General features: G+C 33.6%; 1 protein-coding gene across 1 annotated transcript in view; it reads left to right on the top strand.

Annotated features, from left to right (window-relative positions):
• The window catches only part of LOC136989938 (transmembrane protein 117-like), a 90187-nt gene that overhangs the window by 21878 nt on the left and 41271 nt on the right, over positions 1-27038 (top strand). The window lies entirely within an intron of this gene.

The raw sequence follows: 27038 nt of genomic DNA, 5'->3' as shown, positions 1-27038 counted from the left end.
TATAATGTTGAAATGAATATATTGAGTTTAAATTCTGATTATAGAAGGATAGGTAGTGACATCCGTTTGCATTTAGGATATTTTGACGATAAAACATATTATAAATTTTATTTTCAATTTAAATTACTCTTTTGTTTTGAAATTATATATATATATATAATATATATATATATATATATATATATATGCGTCAGCGTACTACTTTTTTTTAAAACTCTTTCCGCCCTGTGGGCACTAAGACGGCCTCATTTAGCAAGCTCATTATGGGTTCGATCAGGCCCACAATGGGACGGCCTAGTGGTGAGGGATGGGGCCGACATATTTTGTCGGACTACTCCCTCGAAAAATTCTTGGGGATTTGTAGACATGTTCGGATTCGATTCCGGATCCCCAGAGCGGTAGGCTGCCACCTTGACCGCTCGGCCAGCGTACTACTCTGAACAATTCAGGATCGAATCTAAACGAACTATCTTAGGAATTTTTCAAGGGCGATCTGTCCCGTCTTTCACTACCCGGTTATCCTTATTGTCGGTCAGGCCGAACCCGCAATGAGTATAGAAAAAAGGTCTTTTGCAACTAACCACAATATAATGACGGCCATGTGTCTGCGTTCTGGGGAATCTGGACGGATTCACAAATCCCAGATATTTTTCGGAATGTGGTCCTTTTTCGATATGGCGAGTCTCGTCCCGCACCACCTCGCCACTCCATTCTGGGCCTGACCGAACACACGATGGACTTGATTTTAAAAGGACCTCTATTTGTTCATGGGACAAAGAGAGTCCAATAACACTAAAATACATTGAAACCTGGGCCGTGTTCAGTAACGCAGAACACTTAAGTTAGAATTCTGAGTGGCTTAGTGGGCAGAGCTAAGAATGTTCCGAGCATCATAGAACGATTATTACTAATTAGACCACGGAGTAAGTATAAAGGGAGTGGACAGTGACGGCAAAATCGTTCAACTGCTGCGAGCGATCCTGGCGGTTGGGGTGTACACACCAACCAATCAACGCATCGCTTATTGCGACGGGTTAGATGTTTTTTGCACACCAACCAATCAACGCATCACACATTAAAGGTAATTGTCACCTCAGCAGCTAAGGTCGCTCCGGTGTGGTGAACAAGTTTTAACTCATAGAGAGTATAGGAACTATCCACTCCATGTATACTTACTCCAGTTAGACAACGGACAAAATGGTGGACGAAGTTAAAATTATGATTGCAACAATTGTAGCAAACGAAAAACATAAAGGTCGAAAAACATAAAGTTACCAATACAATTATTCAAATGGAAGCTGCATCAGATCGTGATGAAATTAATGAAGCAATTAATTGTAATAAACGAAATGGACCGTTATTTTCCGTTAAAATGTATTCGCAATCTGTTATACCAACGTATGATAATTTTACATTTCGAACTCATTTTAGAATGAATTAATGATTTAGAATGAGAGAATAACTTTGTGATTGTTATAATAAAATACGTTTAGTGCAACACGAGCAGCCATCTTGCAAATCGTACGACGAGACAAAAACAATGACATCACTGGCAGAAGTTAGTATAGATAAAAGAAGCTGACTGAACTACTGTAGCTGGAATTCTAGCGGTGGGAGGAGTCAAGCAGTAGTTAGAAACGACTTCAACATCGCAGCATAACTAGACTTAGCAAAAATTCTACGTTACTGAATACGGCCCTGCTAATGTGACCACCTGTTTAAGTTTGAAATGATCTTTGCAAACTAATAAATTTTTCAATGGAGATATATCTGCGTACAGCGATCACCTCTCTATTGTGACCATTGTACACTTTGGTCATTTCCTAAGGTATCTTGGAATCTTGGGTAAAGTAAAAAAAAAAGACATAAAAACAACTATTTTAAAGAATGTAATTCAATTTGTAGCGATTACATTGCAAATATAAAATATTTGAAACCATTGTTCTCTGTAGATAAAGGGTTTAAATTAAATTTCCTATAATCTTTCGAAATCTTTATCTTAGAAGCTTGAGTAAAAGAAATAGCAGTTTGAAAAATTTAAAATAATCTGTATCATAAATTGAAAACACCAATAGCAGTGCGCCCGCTTCCGAGGGCGCGTTGCTAACACTTCAGCAGAAGTATTGGATGCAAATTTAAAAATTTCTGTTATGATTGAGATCTTGTCGGTCACTATCAAAATTTCCTTTGTCAGAGTGTTTCATATTTTGGCTTTGTCTAGTAAAGTGAGTTAGCTTCGTGTGTTCTTTGCCAATTGTTAAGTTAATTTGTATGAATTTTTAATTCTATTCATTTTTCTTTTTTTTTTTTCAATAACTTATTCAGAACATATAACTTTTAGCAGAAGTGCGAGCTTGATCCACTATTTGGAAAGTCAGAGAGAGAGGCGAACAACTGAGGAGTTGAGTTAGTAAGATGACAGTAAATAATATCAAAAAGAAGAAGCGTGAGTATCTGAATAGGTTTCAAATTGAGTCTGAAGATATAAAATGAGGCAGAGCCGGATCTAATAGGTGCGAGGCCCGATTGAATTTATTTTGCGGGGCCCCAGTGGCGTCTTTAGAACGTAGGGGGCCCTGGGCCAGGACCAAGATGGGGCCCCCTTAAGGAAACAGAAAGAATAGTATATTACAGACCTAGGGCATTGGCGTAGCCAGGGTTTTGTTATGGGGGAGCCTAGTAGAAGCCAGTCTGACACGAAATTGAATTATTTCAAATTACTGGTCATTGAAATGAAATTTACATTGGAATCTACAATAACTGAACACATAATATGAAACTTTCTTTAACCATACGTTCTCGTAATCCCGTAAAGAACACGCAGTACGTAGTGTTTTCGGATACATTTTTCACTTTGCACACAATTAGCCGTTGACCTTTTTTTTTAGTCGCCAGAGATTTTTAACTTTGTCGAATCCCTTCAGCCATCTATTAGTACTCAAGTAACTGATATTCAGAAGTTAGTCGCGGACTGGGGACCCTGGGCCAGAGCCCCGTACGCCCTGCTGTAAAGACGACACTGCGGGGCCCCTCAAACTTTACATAACAAAATTAATTAACAGTTCATTTACATATTATAATAATATACCTAGATATTTTTGTAAAATGTACTATTTTTAAATATATAAATTTTGATGTGATGCGGGGCCCCTTCAAGCGTGGGGCCCGATTGACTCCAATCGCCTCAAATCCGGCCCTGAAATGAGGATATTAAACGAAAAGACTGTAAATTTATTGACTGTGATCGTGATGTTGTGACTACCGAATCTGTTGATTCGGAAGATGTTTTTGGAAGTGTTCAATTCAATAAGGGGAAGAATGAAGGTACTGAAGATATAGGAAGTCTGTATCATAACGAAGAAGAGAAGCCCTTGCTTTTATCTCACAAGGAAGTTTATGATATGCTAAAGAAAATAGCCTCTTGCTATGCGACTACTAGCTGTCCTGAGGTTCTTAGGTTAATATATCAATATCAAGCAAAGAAAATTGTAGCTGATGAAACTTTTCCAAAGCACAGTTCTAAAGCAATCCATGATTGATGAATGTCTCACAAAAATTGAATTTGTTGCAATGTTTTTTTCTTCTCTAAGTTTTTTTCGTATTTTATATTAAATTTCAAATCAAACCTTTTGCTTATTTCTACTTAAGTGATTTCATTCAAGAACATTCTCTGTATGAGGTGACTACTTTAAGCTGGCCCCTTCGGTGTCACATTAGCAGGTTTCATTGTATAATATTTAATTAATATAATTAGCGAATATTTGTTATTTTTTTAAATTTTATTAATATAGTTTTAAAGTATTATAATTATATTTTGACTTTCTAACCTGTGAGAACTATGAGGAGCTTTTATTCATACATATTATGGCTTAGGCTTGGCCCATAATGGAGTGGCCCGTTGATGAGAGATAAGGTCAGACATCCGAAATTTGCCACCCATGAAACTTGGAAATCCGTGGAAAGTTGCTCCGGGTCTCCCAAAGCGATATACTGACTCCTTAACTGTCTCAGCCACCCACCACATTTATTTTATTTATTATTTTTCTATTTGTTCTCTTGTATTTAAATTTCTGTTGCGTATAGAACTGAATGTTCATGTGTTAGCAGATATAAATGATAAATCGTTTTTATTACGTGATTAATCACATGCCTACATTCTGGAAATATTGACTGAACTATTCATAATAACTAGAAAATTTATCTTAAATGCCTTTGGATTTATTGCTATTTATTTACCTTTTAAAGTTAAAAAAAGCAAAAAATGAAAAATATACTTTTGAAAAATATATTTGATTTTTGTCATATTCTTACGCGCAAAAGATATAAAGATATTTCAAAGGTATATTTTAATTTCTGAACACTGGTATTTGGTCGCGAGTTCGCACCTCTCCAAAGGGCTGGGCGCCTGGAGTTCGCCGGGTTTTCTTCACGAGTCTAACCTAAATACAGACAGTTCCCTATAGAAAGCCACCTCACTTGGCAGACCATCCATGCGTCGACTTATTCCATTAATCTTTAAATTACAGGCAAGAAAGATCGTAATAATTTTCTCCTATATTTTATACTCGAATGAGTATTGCGTATGTATATTATATTCTAAATTATCTGTTATTTATCTTATATTCAAATATGCAGTTTTTTATATCTCGTTTAATTTTTTACTCTACTTGTAAATTAAAAATATGTAAAATACCCCCCCCCCTTTTTGATTCTCCATTTTACCACTCTCCTTTCTTCAATTTACGAAAAGATTAATTTTTATTTTTATTCTATCTACGAAAGATTACACTTTTTTTATTTTTAACCCGAAAAGAAAAATCTGACAATGGAGTGACATTTGTGATCCTTGTGAGGATCAAAAGAGAATTATTTTATGACGGGCTGGAGACAATTCCGCTTGGTTACGTATCTGGCATTTAACCTCGATTCAGTTAACAAATACATCACCAAATCGATAAAAGTCTAGGAAGCAAGTAAAGAGAAATTCGGACGCAATACACTTCTATTTTGTTTTATATTTTATAAATTTTTGATTTTATTATATTATTTATATATTCTGATATATTTAAATAAATAAACATATATATTTAAATGTAGAAACGAGTCTTGTGAGTATATGTATATTGGAAATATATCAAGATAGAAGGGGAAAAAGACTATTTGGCTCGAACCCCAAACACATGGAAACCACTTTCGTATCATGTTCTTAACATATGAAAATAATATAAATTAAAGTTTTTCTAATAGGAGGTGAAAAAATGTTAATTTGTTTTATCGATTTTATTCATTTATTTTTCAGAGTAATGAGTCCTGTGTTTGAGAGGTGTCTTAGCTCTATCATTGATTGTATAAGCGGATAGGATAAGGCATCACAACACATGGGATATCTGCCAAGAGAAATGCCTACAGAATAATTTTCTATGGGAAACTCGTTCCTGTTTAGATTTGGACGGGTGAAATAAAAACTCAACATGACGAGTCGCGAACCACGACCTACACTAACTCATCGTTTAATGATTTTATCCATTCAGCCTCTGGTCCGTTATATAAAACACCCATACGCACTAATATATGTTTTTAAAATTGGATTTTAAAATTGAAATTATCCTTTTGTTTTTTATTTACATTTTGCGGAAACTTTCTGAACGGTTTTAGTATAAATTTTGAAGTGCGAGTCCCCTCTGAGCGCGGGTAGTCGATCCGAGAAACCGACGACTGAGCCGGCCCTCGTGACATCTCGGACATCCAGAAGACATTATTGTAAAAAAATTAGTATTAAAACTCATTACCATGACACTATTAGCGCTTTGCATCTTAACCCGTGTTATTTTTTGTTGTGGGGGCACTTCAGAAGTATTGATCATCAAAGACATATTGCAAATTTGGTAGCCTTAAAAGACATATACGGCATGTGAGAAGCATCACACAATATCAGTCAAGTCTAACACATCCGTTTATCACCTTCAGAATTTATTGAGCAGTTATTCCCTGTATAATTAAGATTCTTGTATAATATAATGGCATGTACAGTACAAATAAAATGTTTGTTGCTTGCCATAGTGGCGAGTTTTGGTCCGCATGTCCTGAAATGTCGCCACACCAAATTTGGTTTCATTTGAGTTGTTAAATCCGTCACTAGACAGCATTGAAAAGGGGTACATTAATTACACCCGGTATAAAAAATAATTATTTATATTTATTTTTATATTGTTCTATTTCTATTTAATTCAATGCTAACATTATTGGTATGAAAACGAATTTATTCATTTCAGTTACGTATTTGGTATTACCCGTACCAGAATTTAATACATATACATATATTTAATAATTTAAATTTAAATTTCAGCAATTAAAATTCAGTGGGGGATTTACGTCAGCAATGACGTCATCGATTTTTTGTCATTTTTTTAACTTTATGACATCACGCACAAATTTATTTTTAAACATAGTTTTTTTTTGTTAGAGAAAGAATATTTTTATATATTTTACAAGTACAGTACATATTTTTAATACACGATTTTATTTTATAAATTTAATTTTTATTTATTGTATTGAATGTGTTTTTTGTTAATATTACCATCTCGACGCCACATGTATCACAAATAGAAAGCGACAAACTGTCCAGACGATTGTCTGTACAATGTAACCACACCCGATCAATTTTAAACAAGTCAAGACGAGAAATAAAAAGAACATATCATGTGAGTTTCATTTAATAGAATTTCAACACACGAAAGCACTTTTGACTCAATCACGTGGACGAAAATACACGTCACACAATTCGTACACGAGACGTTTAATGGGAGCGTAAATATCGATTTTTTTCCTGTTTTATTTTAAAGTTTGCGAAATCCTTAGAGCAAAGAGAGATTGTGTCAATCATTAAAAGAAGAATTTTTTTACATTTTTATTGTGTTTTAATTGCTACAAAATTTTTCATAAAATCTTCACGAAACGTTCGAGTTTGAGAATTTTTATTCTTAAGTTTTAAATAATAAACATTGAACGAATTTTAGAAAAACATAAGAAAAAAAGCCTCTTTTGTTTGCCTTGTTTGTCCAACCGGAGATTTTTCGAAAACGAACAAGACAAAAAAAAATTTTTCACTCACTTCCTCCATTCGTCTGGCTGTCGTTTATACATTAAAATATTATAAAGTTAACAATAAATTAAAGGTTAAACTATTAAATATTGTAGTTGTAGCTAGTTAGAATAGTGTCTATATGGAAGATAATCTTTCATACTTATGTAGAAAAAGTAATTTTTGGTTCAAGGTGATTTTGATTCCATACAGCAGCGTTTCTCAACCTGGGGGTCACGAAACAATAATAGAATCATTTTATAAGAAAAAATCATTTATTATGAACTTATAAACATTTTACTTACAATAAGTACACATGCAAAGAAAAGAAATTAATGTGATGGTTGCATTTGTTTTTCGTTTAAAATTTTCTCCATACGTGGATCTACGTTAGAAACACACAAAAGCAAATTGTTTTCGAGTGATAAAAGACGATTCCTGTATTTAGTTTTTAGCGCTGTATTTAAAAAAATTTACATTTATAATTACAGTCAAAATTTAATTAGTAATATTAAGACTTACTGTTATCAATCCTTTGGGTGAGGAGTTGCGAAATATTAATTATATTTATATTTACTATTTGGAGGTCGCGGAGCTAAGAAGGTTGAGAATCGCTGCCATACAGTATATACTTCCAGCAATGGCCAAATAGATGAAACCACTGAACACTGGTAGTTGACAGCCAGATGGCTGCACGGTCAAGATAGCATCGCTTTGAGGAACCCGGGATCGCGGACGAATAGAAAACCCAGGAATTTTTCGGGGAGTGGTCCGTCCGGATATGTCAGATAGCCACGTCCTTCACCATCCGGCTTCCCCATTGTGGGCCTGACCAAACCCATAATGGGCTTACTATAAAAGGCTCTCTTATCAGGGTGAAGAGTTAAAAAAACGAGCACTGATAATTTGGTCACGAGTTCGCGCCTGACGAATGAGCTGGCTACGTGGAGTTATCCGAGTTTTCTTTATGTGTCTAACACCTACAAGCATATAGGATTTTCTCATAGAAAGTCCTGGGAGGCATCGCTCTTTTGCAGATCGTCCAAACCATATTCCATTTGTCTTGTAATAGTTTTTCACTCATTTTCTTTTTACATGCTCCCACAGCTCTAACCATAGAGTAAGTATATCTAGCGAGTCAACACCAGAACGGTAATTTCAATCCTTATGTTTTACGTAAACAGTCGGCCCACCGTGGCTAAGCGGTTCCGTTGCTTGAACACTGGGAGTTCAATCGTGGATTCGCGCCTCGCCAAGACAGGTTGGCCACATGGAGTTTTCCGGGTTTTCTTCACATATGTAACGCCTGAATAGGGGCCAGTTACCCTTATAAAGTCCTCCCGGAAGACATCCCTCCTAGGCAGATCGCCCAAGTGTTGCGTTGCCGTAACTTAACAAATAAACAAACCTAAACAGTCAATCAGTATTTCTGTGCGGAGAGTGGCATTCTGTGCACCATCGTCATACCGGTAACTCTTGGCGCTTTTATACGAGATTCTGCAATTATTAATTCTTAACATTTTTATTGAAGTTTTAATATATTGTAAAATTATAGTGTTTATAAAATCGTTGAGACTTCGATATTAAATACTATGTTTAATATAATATCCGAGAAAGTTATTTCAAGCATGGCAAATATATAAATATTTTCTTATTGTAACGTCTATTATTTGTTACGTCATCATCAGCGAATAGTTTTGCTCTATTAAAACATCCGTAATTTTTGTATAATAAAGCAAGCAGATGCTAACGTTAATTACGTTACATGAATCGTGACATGAATGTTATTTTATACGTGATATCCGTCAGTTCCGATTAATTCTGTTAGCTGTTAATATGATCATAAAAGTTACAAAATTTCATTTTATATTTTTTGAGTGATATACTCCATAACTCTAACCAGACATACATTATATGCTTATGAACCAGTTTCTTCCTCAGTGTATCACAACAAACTTCGACTTTAGATCACGCTTAGTTGAACGGCCGAGGCGATTAAGGCCTGTCTCTCTGCCGGACCCGGAATCGAATCCCAGAAATATTTCAAGGATATGTTGGGCTACATCCCTCGCAAATCGGCAACCTCCATTGTGGGCCTGGCCGAACCAACGATGGATATAGAAAAAAAAAGCCTCTTAGCGCTCACGGGGCGAAAATTTAAAAATTAACTTACTCTGACATGCTATTTTTGCAAGAATTTTTGTATAGATCATTTATGTTAATTAATTAATTTATATAATATAACAATAATAATTAACGAAAATATAATAATAATAATAAATAAATAAATAATTATTATTATATTTTCGTATCGAGATGGATTTTATTTAGCATTGACTTTCACTTTCTGGTCTGTTATGTATATACAGAATATATTGAAATCGTGTCAGATTTGCAAAAAACCCGGACGAGCAAATCTGAAAAATCACGTTTTGAGACTTCTTGAATCGAATAAAGTCGAGAAACCGACAAAAAAGTTCCGAGGATGTGTGTGTATGTTTTCTTCAATATCCCAGGATGGGGATTTCCAAATTTAGTTTGTTAAATATTAAGAAAGTAAATTTGGTACAGTGGCCTGTATAAGCGGCATTGATGTTTTTTTTTTTTTTTTTTTTTTAACTCTTTCCGCCCTGTGGGCACTAAGAGGGCCTCTTTTAGTAGGCCCATTATGGGTTCGGCCAGGCCCACAATGGGGCAACCGGGTGGTGAGGGACGGGGCCCGACATATCCGAACGGACCACCCCCCGAAAAATTCCTGGGGATTATTCGACCCGTTCGGATTCGATCCCGGGTCCCCCAGAGCGGTAGGCTGCCACCTTTACCGCTCGGCCATCCGGCCGTCGCGGCATTGATGCTATTAAGCTTTGATGATTAAAGATCAATTAGGTGGGGAGATAGAGGGATGTCATGTGTCATATCTCGAGAGAGGTCGGACTTAATTAACTCGTTATTAGCATTGTGGCAGTAACCACCATGATGTATTTATTTTGTGAATGTTTACATGTGATGTTTCTCTTATGAATAATAATAATTTTAGTATGTTTATTATTAATGTGCTGTCTGTGTAAATAATTGTGGTTGTTATAATATTTCTCTATATTTTTGTTTTTCTAAATTGGGCATTTAAATGTAACACAAGGGGGCGCTACAGGTGATGTATATATAGGGGATGTAAAGGAGCATGGGATAACCAAGTAAGAAAGGAAAGGATAGACCAGGTTTGAAATTCCTAAAACATTACCTCTACAAAGGCAAGAAGTTGGACTGGACACCACTAGTTATATATATTGTGAATATCACCAATGCTCTCTTGCTGGCTGTATACCTAAGTTTTGTATAATTAAATGTTTTCTTTGTTCTTAGTGTTGATTGTTTCATTGTGCTCAAAACTCAACACTCCACAGCATTTACAAATTATTTTTATAAAACTCATCACTACCCTCAAAATTAAACTTTTTGCCATTTTATAATAATTAATAATATAGAATATAAATATAAAATTTGGAGAACAAAATCTCATAACGGATGACGCTACACACAATTTGATCTATTATGATTAATAATATAAATGTTAGTTTTAAAATAAATCTCATAACAGCAGGAAAAGTTACGCAACTCGTTGCTAGATTTTTTATTTTTAAAGGCACGTTTGATTGATTTCGCATATATTCGAGGAATACAAAACCCATATCCGTAGATTATAAAAACGTATATTTCTAGATAATAATGGAAAAAAGATTGAAAATTTTTCAGCAAAGTGTCTTAATAAGATACATTTTTTTATTCATGGGTGCAACATAGATGGTAAGTTCATTGTTTTGCTTTCTATTAATTTTAAAATCTTTATTTTCTGTTCTTTAAAATTTTGAATATAATAGTTTTTATAGAATATATAAATTTTGAATATATATATATATTTTTTTTATAGAGAATATTCGGCTCTAATAAAAATACTCAGTGGCTGACTGGATAAAACACTGGTATTTGGTGTGGGTTCACGCCTCACCAACGGACTCGCCATTAGGAATTTTTCAGATTTCTTTACGTTTCTGACCCTTCAATAAAGGCCAGTTACTCATATCTTCACGTGATAGATCTCAGTTATCGATAGAAAGTCTTTTTAAGAGCACCCCTTTGATAGATCGCCTTTGTGTTTCGTTGCCATATTCCATTAAACTAAACAAAAGTTATTAAAAATCTTTCTTCCATAGAAATTTTTCGTTTAATGTAAAATTTTATAATTAACATCAATATTAATATAGCACATTGAATTCTTCACTATCCATTCTAATGATGGAAATCATAAACTCGGGAGTGATTTAAAATCAATAAAAAATTTACTAAATGTCTGAAATTACACAATGTATGAAAATAAAGTTTATGAATTTTCATACATTATGTACTATTTAATTCAGATATCGATGTTTACCTGTCGAATTCTTGGAACAGCAAAGTTACCTCCGGAATAAAATATTTAGTAGGATTGTTATATGTAATTTTCAGATATGCTTGGCTAGAGATGTTACCCAGAGAAGCTTTAGTGACCTCAGCGTTTCATGCATGGAAATTTCAACTCTCCTGATAACAGCTCATTAATATAGACACGTAGTTCCTTTGAGAATTAATTTGCATTTGCGTGACAATATGTAAGAATTATTATCACATGCACTAAAAGGAAAAACGGGCGGTTTCTTTGCCACAAACAAAGGACTTTAGTTTGAAAAGAAAAGAAAAACATACTGTTGAAAAATAATAACAATAGCAGAGAAAAAATTCCTTTACGTCTGTTTTAATTGAAGGCATTCTTTAGAGCAGAATCTTGGATGAATTAATGGAATAAAACAACGCAATACATGGGCAAGGGGAGTGACTTATAGAAGTCCTTTCTATGGGAAACTGACCACTATTTAGGTGTTAGACATGTGAAGAAAACCCGAAAACTCCATGTAGCCAGACTGTTAACGAAACGAACCCACAAATCAACTACAGTATTCGGGGTTTTTATCAGTTCATCACTGGTGGTGGGCCAAAATATTAGATCCGTAACCGTAAATAAAACGTCAGTTGAATTTTAACTAGATTTTTCTCGATTCGTTTAAACGATAAGAATTAATGAATTGAGACAAATAAAGTTTGTTGATAGAGAAGTTCACGATGTTACTGTCATTCCATTATATCGTAACTGGAGTTTAGAAATGTTCTATACGATAATTAATGTATCTTCGATTTTAGGATAGTAATGCTGACCTAGTTACGTAGAAAATTTTGGTTAAACATGCGCCTGAATATTTTTATCTTGTCTAGAATGACTGTGATAAAGAATTTTAACCACTTTTCCCACCAATTAAGTATCGAAAAAGCCATTTACAGAGAAATCGATTTAATCTTTTTGGGTTTTCTGAATACATCAATATTCATTATAGAAATGCAAAGATGTTTATCGACTGTTTGGAGAGTAGTTTCTAAGAAAATTAGCATTCATATGAAGTCTGGTGTGCCCACCTTCATAATATGTTAAATGACAATTTGAATAATAATCTAGAAACTTGCTGACGATGCATATCGTAATTATAATGAAGGCCATATATTACCTATTCGAAAAGAAAAATAATTTGGGCTTAAATGTACAGTAATATTTTCAGAAAATATAAAATTAATGCTACGTTTTAAAATCGATACGAGTCTGAATAAATGAATTACGTCGGCAAATAATATTCTTCTTGACAAAATGTATACCATTTTACTACAATATGAAAAACTAGTGTTGGCTTAGATTTTAAGGCACTAATTAGAAGTGATTTATATTTTTCGTGACGTCCAGGGTTTATTTTTATGTAAATAAACAAACAAGCGATACGTTACTTTACGTGATAAATTAGAAATATATAGAGAATGAAGAGCCAAATTCGATTTAGCTCACTACTACAGCTTTCCAACCTATGGGCACTAAGAGAACTTCTTTTAGCAAGTCCATTGTGGGTTCGTTCAGGTCAGCAATGGAGGCCGAGTGGTGAAGGACAGGGCCCGACATATCCGGACGGATCACCCCAAAAAAATTCCCGGGGAGTTTTCGACCTGTCCGGATTCGATTCAGGTCTCCCTGAGCGGTAAGCTGCCACCTTGACTTCTCGGCCATCCGGCCTCGGTGAAATCTGATCATGCAACATTAGGGCGATTTTTCAAGGGAAAGAGTGCCTCCTAGAAGGGCTTTCTATGGTAAATTGGCATCTATTTAGATGTTAGACAAGCGAATAAAACTCGGAAAACTGCACGTAGCTAGTCGTGGGTTTTATCAACTCGGCTATTGGTGGGCACACACACAACTGAATTTTCAGTATCTTATCTTTTAGATTATAGTATTTTATTAATTTTCATTTTTCTGGCTGTTATGTACATAGAGGGAAAGTATGGCGATTGGTCGAAAAATGACCCTCAAGATTTTTACATTTTTAGACTTGGGACCTTGAAACGTCGAGAAATGCAAATCAAGGTTTTTTGTATGTATGCATGTTAGTGTGTGTGGCACGATTTTGTTCATCTTCTTTGAAAGCTTAATTACTTCTGTGATTTCTGTCGAAATTCTGAAATTTTGCAGGGAGATTTGTGTATTTGGGGCATTGACGCTATCAAATTTGTGTTAAAGATCGAGAAAGATGTCATGTGTCACGTCGGACTTAAATGAAGATGTAGCGTACTTGTTATTTGCATTTACAATTTTTTATAAAACTTATCTCTACCCTCAAAACTAAGCTTTTTGCCATTTTATAGTAATTAATAATATGAGATTTTTACTTAAAAACTTTTTATAACAGATTATAGAATTTTTACTTTTTTGCCGGGAAAGTTACGCAACTCGTTGTTAGACTTTTTTCTCTAATAAATCGAATATAAATTCTTTATTGTAAAATTCTATACTTGTTAATTAATAATATTCTGTAATAAACCAGAATAGTAACGAACATATATAATTTTAAAAATTCGAAATGGTTTACGCATTTGTTCTTATTTTTGTGAATGTGTGTTCGATATTCCCTTTGGCAATTATAAACTATAAAAATAAAAATAAAAAATAGTGTTTAAGTAAAAAGAACAAGACCGTGTCATTTTAAGAAAAATAGTTTATCAATAAGTTAGAGCTCCGTTTGTTTGGAAATTGAATGACTTAAAAATCAATAGAGATATCTATCATGTCCAAACGAATGACCTTCAATGTAAGTATAATACATCAGTTGAACTGAACATGCAATAAAAAAAATGAAAGTTAATTCTCAGTTCAATAAATTATTCAAATGTAAACCATTAGTAACCGAGATAAAATTGCTATGAAACGCAACAAAAATATTTTTAATATAATTTAATAAAATGAAGACTAGCCTACAGAGGATAGTAATTAGTGTACTTTTCATTATTTATGCAGGCTAAAATAATAGGAAAATAAATATCATTATATAATTTTATAGACATATTAATTTTTTTAAAAATATAATTCAGTTTTATCTGTTAAATACTGTGTGATCGTAATTAAAGTACCCATATACGCTATGTAGAGAAATATTTAGCAGTCTAAATTGAACCAAATTTGGTACGATGATCTTTTAGGACATGCGAAGATTCCATAAAAATTAGTATCAAAACTCACCACTATAGCGCTTTTTACATTTCAAGAAACGAACATTTTATTTGTATAAGATATTCGTGCTATATAGAGACCATAACGGCGCAGGGGTATTGCACAATGAGGTCTTCATTCTGAACGTGTTACATCTGAATGCGATGAACAGTGTATTCGACTGCCGACCGCTGATTCTTCTCACTTGCAATGTGAGAAGTATCAGTGTATTTCAATGCTGACAAATTTGTTTCATGTTTTCGATAAAGCATGCTTTTGTGACACCAAATGAAACTGCTTTTTTATTGTTTGCAGCGCGAAAAGTGCTATAGTGGCCAGTTTTGGTACTAACTTTTTACGGACATGGCTTTGCATGTCCTGAAACGTCCACACACGATTTGGTGGTATTTGAACAGGTAAATATCTCTAGATGGTATTCGAATAGAACCACTAATTACTATCATCCGGAACATACATGAAAATTATTTGATCGCACTTTCTCTCGTTTACATGAGAAATGTTTCATAGTTTTCGACCTATTTTCTCCAGTTTTTTCTTTATAGACCAATGGTAAAAAGGATACTGTTTCATACATTGTTTCGAGCTACAGAAATAAAATCTACATTGGAAAACAATAATGATGATACGAATAGCATTGACGAATCGAACGACTAAATAAGAAAATGATGACAAGTTTGACGCCAAAGAATACACTTTCTGGATCAAAAGAGCGATGTTGCCAGTCTGATTGATTTTCCTTTTGTTAGTCATGAGTGAATTTTCGAGCTTTTATCCTCTCGCTGTGGGAGATCCGGGATCGAATCCTGGCAGTAGAAAAATTCTAGGAATTTTCCACGGGCAATTTGTCCTGGATATGGGCCTTGTCTCTCAACACTTGGCCTCCCCATTCTGAGGCTGGTCGAACCCTCGATGGATATGGAAAGAAAGGCCGTCTTACTGCCCACAGGGAGTATCTCGTTATTATAGTAAAAACTTTTAATGTACAGATTTAAAGTGTTTTAATAAAATTTATTAAAAATATATGAGGAAAAAAATATCAATATTTTTCTCTCTATTTTATGTCTGCCTCTGTTTATCCTTGTTAAAAAGGAAGTAATTATCTGATATATTAGTTTGTTTTGTCTAGAAAGTGTATATTTTGACATCAATTAGGCATAATTTTTCAATAATTATTAAGTTGTGTACTAAGAAAGAAGGATTCGAAGATCCCGCTGCCAAAATTTATGTTATGAATAGATTCCGGCTAGTTCGGAGAGTCCATACTGGAGGTTAGAGCACTTCAAATCCTCGAGAAAATTTTGAAATTTCACCAATTGCAGGAACACTTTGAGACTGTATGAAATGGGCATTATAGATATTCTATGGCCAATATTAAGCACTTCAACGCATTGTCTTATGATTCTATCACTAAATCAAGGCTATTTTAATAATTAAACACTTAAAAACTTCGATTTTGTTGAAAAATTCATTTTAAAAAGTTACATCAGGGCCCCTCTAAAGTTTCATTAGTTTTACAGTATCCGTCACTACCTACCTATCGTATTTTCTAACAATTTAAAATTTTTAAATTGTTAATTTAAAAATTATGTTTAAATTTCTGTACCATCTTGAATGTAAAGCAGTTAAGGCCCTTAGCATTGGACAGCTCCTCACTTACGTGGTCAGAAATTGTATACCCTGAAAGTGGCCACAAGAGTAAGGCTTACGGTATTTTATAAGAGTTTCGTATCTTATAGATTACCCCATATAAAAACTACTGTAAGAGGTCCAGGATAAAATTCGATCCAGAGCAGCGTGATTTTTTATGGGTATACTGTGTGATTTACCGTATTTTACGGACTATAAGACGCACTTTTTTCTTCGAAAAATTGCCTCCAAAATTCAGGTGCGTCTTATAGTCCCTAGCGTCTTATAGTCCGTAAAATACGGTATTTTCTCATTTATGCTGTACTATATTACACTAATAATCATGGCCCTCACAAGATAGTGACTGACCAGACCCTAGTCAGGGGTCCCAGATTCACGAGGGGCCCGGTATGAAGGTCGGTCAGTTTGTATTTTTTGTTTTGCTTGGATTATCTTGTGGAATATTGAGTTCAATTTAATTGGAGTATCTAATTCTTGACATAGTTTAATTAATATTCTAAGCTACTATTATTAACTTAATATAACAATCATAAAAGTATAAAAAAATACCTTTCTGAGTCATGAGGAAAACTGAAAAAACTTTTATCAGAATTTTTCCGTTTACAATTATGGCAATTGACAGCCGAACAATATCTTCCGTGACTTTTTGCCATTTTGCCAGAGATCTCTTAGTAAACTGGAGAATTTACGGAAGACGTGGCAAAGAAACTCAGCTGGTCAGGACGACTAAATAACAGCAATTTGTGCATTGAAAATAATTTAGTTAAACAAACAAATTTTAGTGACTTGATCGAAAAATTTGCTTCGGCAAAAGCCATAAATTTACTGCGAAATAATTTAATCGATATTTCTCGGGTTTTGTCTTGTTGTTGTGCTTTGTTTTTCAATTTCTGTCATTTTTTTTTAGTTCATGTGTTGGTTCCTATTTTGTTTTTGTTTTTAATGTCGTGTTCGTCATTGTAAAATTTGTCGGTGTAATTCCTCTATTGTCTAATAAATCTAATCTATGTTTTAGTAAATGGTTGCTTAATTTGTGAATGAAAATAATATTTTTTGTCATTTAGCAGCCTTATCGTATTCCAAAGCGGCCGCAGGGGAGGGCTTGCCAGTGATTCTAGTCTGGGGGATCCGCTGTACTGTGTGGGGGCCATGCTAATAATATTTAAACTGTGTTTTATGGATGCTTAAACACCGGGTACCTTGTTATCCGGTCAATTATGCGCACGATAAAAGATATGTTTAGCGTCCAAAAGACGAAAGAGTTAAAATGAAAAGCAGGAGTAACCTATAATCTGATATGGCTTAACTGTGCTCAAAGTACAGAAAATCGAAGCAGAATATGTAGGATTTAATTTACTCAAAGTAACACACAAGGCTGATGCTAATACAGTATCGATTTCTATAAGGAGTTTATCAATAGCCAAATGGATAAAATCACTGAATATTGGCAGTTGTTTGCGGGTTCGCGTTTGTCCAAAGGGTTGGCCAAGTAAAATTTTTCGTATTTCTTTCATGTTTATGCCAAATAAACAGGGACCAGTTTCCCACAGGAAGTCCTCTCGGGAAGCACTCTTTTTTATGATACTCCATGCGTTGCGTTTCGTTTTCCACCAAAGAAAACCTGATATTTATTAATCCTGTTCTTGTTCCTAATTCATTCGAATGTAACGCCATCGCGTGAGCTTCAATGTAAACGTAAATTCTCTCTTCGATCGATTGGCGTATTCTTTTCTTTTCTTTCTCTACTATTTGCTATCTTTTCTATTTGTAAAGAGTTTAAGTTGTCATTTTGTAATGTAATAATCAAACAATCAATTTGTTTTATCTTTTTGAAAGTTTAAATAAAAGTGATTTTGAAGTGTTTTTACATGGTAAAGTTTATTTATGTTTAGATGTAAAGTAACAAGTAATTTCTTAATAAATTTTTACAAGTGTATTATGTTTTCTGCAATTGATTGAAAATTATCACTCAGATAATATCAAATGTAATGAAATTTTCGAATATAAATTTCGAAATTTGCTGTAAAAAATAACATTGATAAAAAGTTCGTAGATTTACAAGAAAATACTAAATAAAGAAACATTTACTTATAGCATTCTAAAAACATTTTCCCTGTGGGCACTAACAGTAGGGGCGGATCTAGGTTTTTCGGGGCCTAGGGCTTATTTAAGTCCAAGGAGCCCCATGTTTTGTTAATACAAATAATACTATAAATCATCATTATTATTATATTATTAATATTAACTATTTTTTACTATACGATAAGCACTTATCGTATAGTAAAAATGTGCTCATTGTTAATGAAAAAATAATAAAAATTTATGATAATTTAATTTTTGTGGGCCCTTGACACTTGGGGCTCTGGGACTTAAACCCTATTAGTCCCTATGTAGATCCGCCCCTGACCAAGAGGGGCCTTTCTTTACTCAGGCCCATAATAAAGGCAGCCAGGTGATAAGAGAAGAGATGACGCTCAAGATATCGATCACTCGTGGAAAAAAAAAAAAAAAAAATCTCGGGTTGATCTCTTGGATTTTCAGAACTGTAGACTGACGCCTTATTCACCTCAGTCATTCAGCTGAATATATATTTTAATTGTTCAAAACTCATTTTATCTTGAAAGTATTAAAACGGTCATTTACATTGTAGTACTCATTATGGATTTGGCTAGACATACAACTGATAGTCGGTGATGAGGAACGAAGAGTGAGATATCTGGGTTAACACATCAGTAAAAGTTGAATTGATGAAATTAGACAACGTAATACTTGGGTGATCTATCAAGGAGTAATACCGCCCAGAATAATTTTCTATGGGAAACTAGCCCCATTTGGGTGTTACGTAAAGAAAATTTCAAGTGGCTAGCCCGTTGGTCAGGCGCGAATCCGTGACGAACAATCAATGTTGTAAAATGATATTGAAGCTTTGGCACAATGACGATATTCTAGAAAAAACCATTACAGATTTAAAAGAGGGAAAATATATAACAAGATATGGCTAGCATAGAATGACCACATCGTTTTTTGCTCAAACCTAGACTGCTTTCGAGAGTGAAAGAAAAATGGATCTAAAAATGATTAAAATTTTAAAAATTACTTATTCATTAATTTGTGAACTGCTTATATTGCATTAGAAAAGTTTATAAAATGGTTCTATTTAGAGTTTTATTATATATTTGAGGGTTAAAAATAAGAAATCCGGGACTGTTCCGGAGAAACCGGGATATAATCTAGGCTAGCAAGAACAACTTAGTCTATCTATCTTTTTTGTATCTCTCTATTAAATTTCATTTTTAATGCATAATGCAATTTATTTTTGTTTAAATTACCGAGATCTGAATTTAAGACAATTTATTTAAATTAACGCATGCAATGAAATATTAACGTTCGCGAGAAATGACGTTACAATAGGCTATATGAAATTTCAATTAACCGAAAATTCAAATAATTAAACTTTGAATTAACGAAAGTTTACGGTATATAATGATTTTCTGACTTCTTATCAGCGTTTACAAGTTATTGTTTGAAACGAGACATAAACTAGCTTATTATTGTATGATCTGGTTTATTGCTGCCACCTCAGCAATGTGTAGTCTATTAACTGGATTGGTGATTTGTTATATTGCCAATATAGCTAATGCATATAGGACTGAGGATAGAGTCAATTGTGCCTGAAATTGTAAATCGTGTCGTGCTCGAAGAAAATTTGTTTTATTTCTATTATATATTGCCATATTCAGTCATCTGTATTTATTCACCTATTTCTCTGAATATTCTATTTAAATAATAGAATATGTTGTGCTAAGGTGATGCTAAGTTTGGTTTGATGAAATACTACAACGCAAAAGTGGGCAATCTGTCAAGAGGATGTCTCCCGGGAGGGCTTTCTATGAGAAACTGGTCCCTGTTAAAAGGTTAGACACCTGAAGAAAATCCAGAAAACTTCATTTGACCGGCTCGTCGCCGAGGCGAGAACCCGCGATCAGTGTTCTGTGGTGTTATTATCTATTTGGTCACTGTTGAGTCGTATTAAAAGTAATACGCTGCTAGCACTAAAATTGCAACGCATCATATTGGACAGAAACTTGCAGGACAAATAAGTCAGGAATGTCAAAATGAAAAGTGTATGTGAATTATGCCATTAACCTTTTTCGCAGTAGGTATAAAAGGCGACCGCAAAGGCGAGAATGTTTCCAGACTTTACTGAATGACTACTGGCAGTTCCTGTACTGTAAGTTACTGTGGGGACTGAACATGTCCATGCGCAACGAGGAGGGCTGTATCTTTATCTTTCGGATTTAAACGAGGGAGAATTGTGGAAATGTGGAAAGGTTGGTTTTTCTTCCAAGCATCGGTGCTAATATTGGATGTGACGCGAACACAGTATGGCGTCAGTGAGTAGAGAAGAATCAGACTCACAGACGTAAGGGATCTGGAGCGCCTCGATGCATAAGGAAATGATAGGATAAACAACTCGTACGGATGACAGTGATGGACTGAACAGCCATATCACCGTAGCCCAACAGTGGATAACTGCCACGTGTGAACTGGTGTTTCCGTGTACTGTTCGACGCCTCTCTCTCATCGCTTCATCTACCGTTGATCCTAGACTATACTTGTCCATGACTGCAATAGTGCCAAGAACGTTGCTAATAGTACGATGACTGCATTGCATTGATTTTTCGACAAGTTTCGATTCAATTTACTGCATCACGATAGATGGTGCTGTGTATGCAAACATCGCAATGAAAGATTCGAGGAGGCACTCATTTTGCAGCACCATATGGGCTCGGCAAAAAAATGTTATGGTTTTGATGACTTCTTGTTATGGGTTCCACTTCCATTCTTGCTTCATACGCATTTCTAGTAGCTTGACCGGACTGATATCACAGAAGTGTTGTAGGCTGAAGCGGTACCCTATCTTCACAGATTCCCTGATGTGCTATTCCAAAAAGAAATAACTAACTACATGTAATACAAAACATGTTATAATTCCTCTGTGATCCATTTCTTTCTCGGTTTATCTCAATCGAGCACATCTGGGACATGGTCCTAGAGTCCAAGAGCAGTTATCAAGAATGAACTACTGGAGGTTGCACGATATGACAAATCGAATCCAGGCGGTCGAAAAATCCTAAGTAATTTTTCAAGGAATGGTCTATCCCGGATATATCGGACTCCATTCTTCACGACCCAGTTGCTCCATTGTGGCTCTGGTCGAACCCACGATGTGTCTGGAATAAATGGTGTTTTAGTGTTTAGTGGGCAGAAAGAGTAAAGAAAAAATGTTCAGACACATTTAGAATCTTTTTATATCCATTCCAGATTATAACATCTGTTCGTGTTAAGCACACCAAATATGATTATCGTGGGTTTCGCTTGAGAGAACTAATGTAAGTTAAATTGAATAAATACAGTTAGACAAAATTCCATTTAAAAATGAGTAGGGAACAAGATTTTGTAACTTTCACACAAATACGAATAAAAGTTATCATTAAAAATTTAATTATTTAACGAAATAATTTATAAAATATTGAATTTGTCCTATTTAATTGTCAAACGAAATTTATCATTAAAATCGTTTTTTATAATATTAATGTAAACTTTTTCACGCTCATACCAACTATTATCATTAACCACAATAATATCTCTTCCAACAGTATAAAGAAATAAAACGACTACACTAAAAGGAAAGCCTATTTTCTCCTGCTGCAGCATTTTTCACAATTAAATAAATCGATTTTTTCCTCTCAAATTGCAACTAAATCTTGATAGGAAGCATTGCAACATACATAAATTACAGACATAGACACAAACACGCTACACGAAAACGTTACTAGTCTATCTCTGACGTGAAAGTATGATGTTCCTTGGCTTGTTTTGTGAGACGAAAGGGTTAGTGGATTCAATTCATGTCATTAGTTTTCTAATTTTTTTTTTCTTTATCATACTGTATTCGTTTCGTGTCGTTTACAACTACCGAAACACTTGTTAATGGCATGCAGCAGGTGTCAGACAATATATTACACTTTCACACTTCAAATCGTAAACTTTTTTTCAGGAATTATAAAAACAAAAATGTAATTAAATAGCGAAATCATTCATCACCGGTTATAAAATACACAAACCATTGTTTTAATTTCAGGCAGGATCATTGCTGATAAGAATAGATTAGAAAGGATGGATTTGTGGGAGAAAAATTCCAAAATGATTCTGTTCTAGTAGAATTTTTTGTATTTTCCCTTTTTGGCTGTTATAGCATAACACGAAAAAGTTGCAATCGTGTTAAATTATTTCGTGTTTGCAAATCTGGACGTTTTGAGATTCCGAATCGCCAGAAAAATTTTCTGTGTGTATGTATTGGTGTTTATTTTGTTTAATATCTCAGGATGAAATAAAGATTAAGAAACGAAATTTTGAACTGGTAACTTTTTTATAAGGGGCATTTATGCTATTAAATTTTTGAGTGGGGAACTCAAAGAGGTGGTGGGAAGATAGAGGTAACATGTGTCATATCTCGAGTAGGGTCAGACGTAATGAAAATTTTATCGTTATTGTTATTTACAATATGTTTAAAACTCATCTTTACCCTCAAAATTAAGGTTTTTTTGTTCTTTTTATAGCAATTAATAATGTAAGCTATTTTTTAATAACATCTCCTAACAGATGGCACCATACACAATTTTAACTTTGAGCTAGTGTCATAGTATTTTTTAAACTTAAATAATTTTAAATGGAGATTTTTAGCATAATTTAACAAAATTATTCCTTTTAAGCTTTTGTTATTACTTAAATTTTATATCCTAGTATAATTGAAGATTATCGAAATTCCTGGTGGTCTGTTTAACTTTCTGTTTGAGCGCCGGGAAAGTCTAGAAAGAGCTCTTGCCAGCTTTTTCCTAAGAAAGTGTAAAAATTTTTTTTAGATACTAATTAATATTTAGTGTTAGACAAAATATACTCAGTTGTAATTATCTTTTCTGTATCAGAATTTGTTCTGCAATCTTAATTTGTTAAGGCATTAGTCTACTGCTGTGAAGAACCCGGCATTGAATTCGGGCGTGCAGTCACGAGAATATTTCAGAGAATCTCTTAAATAATCTTTAATATATATATATACACACTTTATGAACTTGGAAAAGTTTTGATAAAACATAAAAGATATATGAAAAGATATTAATTTTTAAAGATGAATCCTGCATACCTGAAAAAATAGTCGTTGGCGTGCCAACCATGGCATGCCAACGACGTTTTTCAGCGGTTGCCCACCCCTGGAATTTTGGGCGATATGCCAAAGAAATTTGCTTTTCGGGACGACTTTCTATATGAAACGGTCCATATTTAGGTTTTAGAAATTCGGAAAAATCGGTGTTTATTGATTTATCCTCTCGGACACTGGTTGATAGAGGCAGGAAGAGTCACAAAAAATAGATATGATTTTATATTTTATTAAAGAAAATTCGATTTATAGTTTTTAATTAAAATTATTATTATTTGCTTGTTTTCTTCTTTTAATGCGGCTACAGCTTCTTAGCTCCCTTTGGTTATTTCAGTGAGTTCATTCCAATAGTAATATGTAATCGGGAAAAGAATTTATTTTATCATAAAATGTAATAATTTCTTTCATTGTATAAGAAGTTTTAGATAAAATAAAATTAATTTATTACTCAACTTTATGTGGAAATTTGATTCATTTCAATATTTAAAAAATCCATGATTTTGTAAAAATTTAAAATCAAATTTTCATACAACAAAGATTAAATTTTGTTTTATAGCAAAAAAAAACCAATTAATTAATTACAATTATGTCAATTGAGGTGAACCGTTGTCATTTGCTAATATGATTTGATAAAATATTTTACCATAAAATTATCTTAATTTAACAGAATTTTATGTTTATAAAATTGCAATATTGAATTATTTGTTGTTACTTGAATTTTAATTTCAAATTATCTTGTAATTAATAATGAAACTTTGTTAATACATTTGTTTTATGGAAACAATTCTTAAAATAAAATTTGTCTATACATTATAGTTAAAAATAGCTTATAATTTATTTTTATTAAAGAAAAATATTGAATACTTATGACATATTTCATAGTAGTTGTATATTTTGTTCTGTTAGCACGAAACACAACGCACGATCGACCTGATTTCTCGTTCTGACGATCACTAGTCGAGTGCATAACATTAATGAATTGTCTGCGATTCAAAATGGAAAAGTATACAAGTTTAAGTATAGTTTTTACTTTATACTTTTGTATTTTGCTGATGGAAAAAGTCTAGATAAAAAAATACGCACTCACTCTCTTAGATTTTGAATCTCAAACAAACAATTATACAATGTTTTCTTTTTTAATGAATTTAAAAGGATTCGATTGGATATTGTAATGTAACACGTGGACGATCTGCCAAGGGTAAGTGCCTCCCGGGGGCTTTCTATGGAAAACTGAACTCTATTTAGCTTTTAGTTACCTAAAACCCAGTGGCGTGCCGTCCATGGAAGCTGTGGAAGTGCCGCTTCCCTTGTATTTTCTAAAATATAAATACATATTGTGCGATTATTTTCATATTTTAACGTACTTTGAATTAATTAAAATTAATATTTTATTATAACCACATTGTTTATTTCATTACAAATTTATACACGTGTGAAAAACAATGATAACATTCGAATATAAATTCGTATATGCATATTTTCAATGGAAGCGCTGTATTGTCGAATACGGGACAGCTTCCACGGCAAAAATATTTGAATGGTGTAAAGCAGCTAGATTATATGCATTCGTGAAGGAGCTTTACAGAACACCAACCTCTGGCAGTTTAGCTGACACATCAAAATATCGTATAACGCTTCCAATGATTCCATCCATCAGCCATTCGTAGGGAGGTATTTGACTAAGTGCATTGCTCTAAGATTAAAAAAGTAAAGAGTATTATGTTATTTTTATGAACGTTTCTTTACAAAGCTGTATTTAATTATAATTTTCTTTTAATTATAATTACAGTAAGACCCCGCTTAAGGCTGGGATGCGTTCCTAGACGACAAAGCGCTAAGGGAAACAGCGTTAAACGAGGTCATTTTAACATAAAGTAAATAGGGAAAGGGGACACACGCGACCAAAATAAGCAAATTTTACTATAATTTTAAGTTTTTTTAAATATTAATATGCATAATAATATATGTTAAATAACACATAAACATATGCACGCAGAAATGTAAACTTCATTTTTTGTGATGAAGGTCTTGGATCTTCTGAAAATCTTGATTTTTTTATTATTTTTTTTTTGCAATGAAATTGTCTAGTTTCATTTTTCGCTTTTTTTTTAAAGCAAGGTAGCAGGAGATGGCATCCAAAATGCTTCGTCTTGCTTTTGCACTCCTTTCAAAATCTGTATCATTCGCTACAACTTCATCAACGATTTCGGTTATCGTTACCAAACTTTTTCTAAGGAAATCTGTAGAGAAATTCTCCGGGTTCTTCGTTTTCAGAATCACTAATTTCCAGTTTTACATGAATTCCTTGTTCTGTCAGTTCTTGAAGGTCGTGGTTGGTGAGAACTTTACCAATGACGGTTAGTAAGATTCTCACCAGCAACCTCCAGTAACTCCTCAATATCCTGCTTGTCTACATCTCCTAGTCCTGCTGTATCGATTAGGTTAACAATTTGGTCAATCTAACGATACACGATAGGCTTTTCTCGTTGAGAATTCTTGGATATCTTCAGCCTAGATATCTTCAGTTTTTACACACGCCGTTTGTGCATTTATCAGTTAATTCTTGCCAAGCAAATTCGATATTGCCTATGGCATCTATGATGTTATATTTTTTCCAAAATTGCACCAAACAAACATAGATTTAAAGAAAGTACGGCGCTACGACGAATTGCCACCTTTTGCTGATCGGTCCGTGTTTGAGAATAATTGTATTATATACGAATTAATGAAATGCCGTGTTAATTTGAATCAGAATACATTTTGAGCATTCTTTAGACTTCAAGCAGAACGCGTTATATTGAATCAGAGTTAATCGAGGCAGCGTTAAGCGGGGTCTTACTGTATATTGATAGATTTTCAGATTTTCAGATAAAATGTTTAGAATTTTTATCACGTTTAGATGTTAATAGTTTTAAATAATGTGAAAAACAATTTTCCGAGGCGAGTTTTAATTCTTTAAGCAAATCTCATGGAGAACTTTTTGATTTATCTAAATTACGTAGTGAATTGCAATATTTATATTTGTGTCCGGGCTATATTGGCAAGCCACTCTTAGACATAAGAAATATTATAATTAATAACGATCTGAACGAAGATGTACTAAAAGAATTATACGATTTAATATCATTAATTTTTACGGTGCCGTCTACCAGTGCGTCTGTTGAGCGCAGTTTTTCAATCATGAAGCGAATTCATACAATTGCAAGGAACAATAAGAAGAAAGATTGTCGATGGAAAAAAGAGCTTTTAAATACTTTGATGGAATCGACGACGAGCAATTTTTATAATAAAGTAATTAACGACTTTGTGAAACAAAATTGCCGAATAGAGTTAGTTTATAAAAAATAATAAAAACAAGTTCATATATCTTTGTTTCGTGTCAATTATCTATTTTAGAAATAAAATAAACTGTTTATTTTTGTCATTTCCAGTATTTGTTTAAAATTTTTGTGGAAACACAG

Source organism: Centruroides vittatus, unplaced genomic scaffold (assembly GCF_030686945.1).
Source record: "Centruroides vittatus isolate TY-2023 unplaced genomic scaffold, ASM3068694v2 scaffold_769, whole genome shotgun sequence".
Lineage (NCBI taxonomy): Eukaryota > Metazoa > Arthropoda > Arachnida > Scorpiones > Buthidae > Centruroides > Centruroides vittatus.
This window is presented reverse-complemented; position numbering and strand designations above follow the sequence as displayed.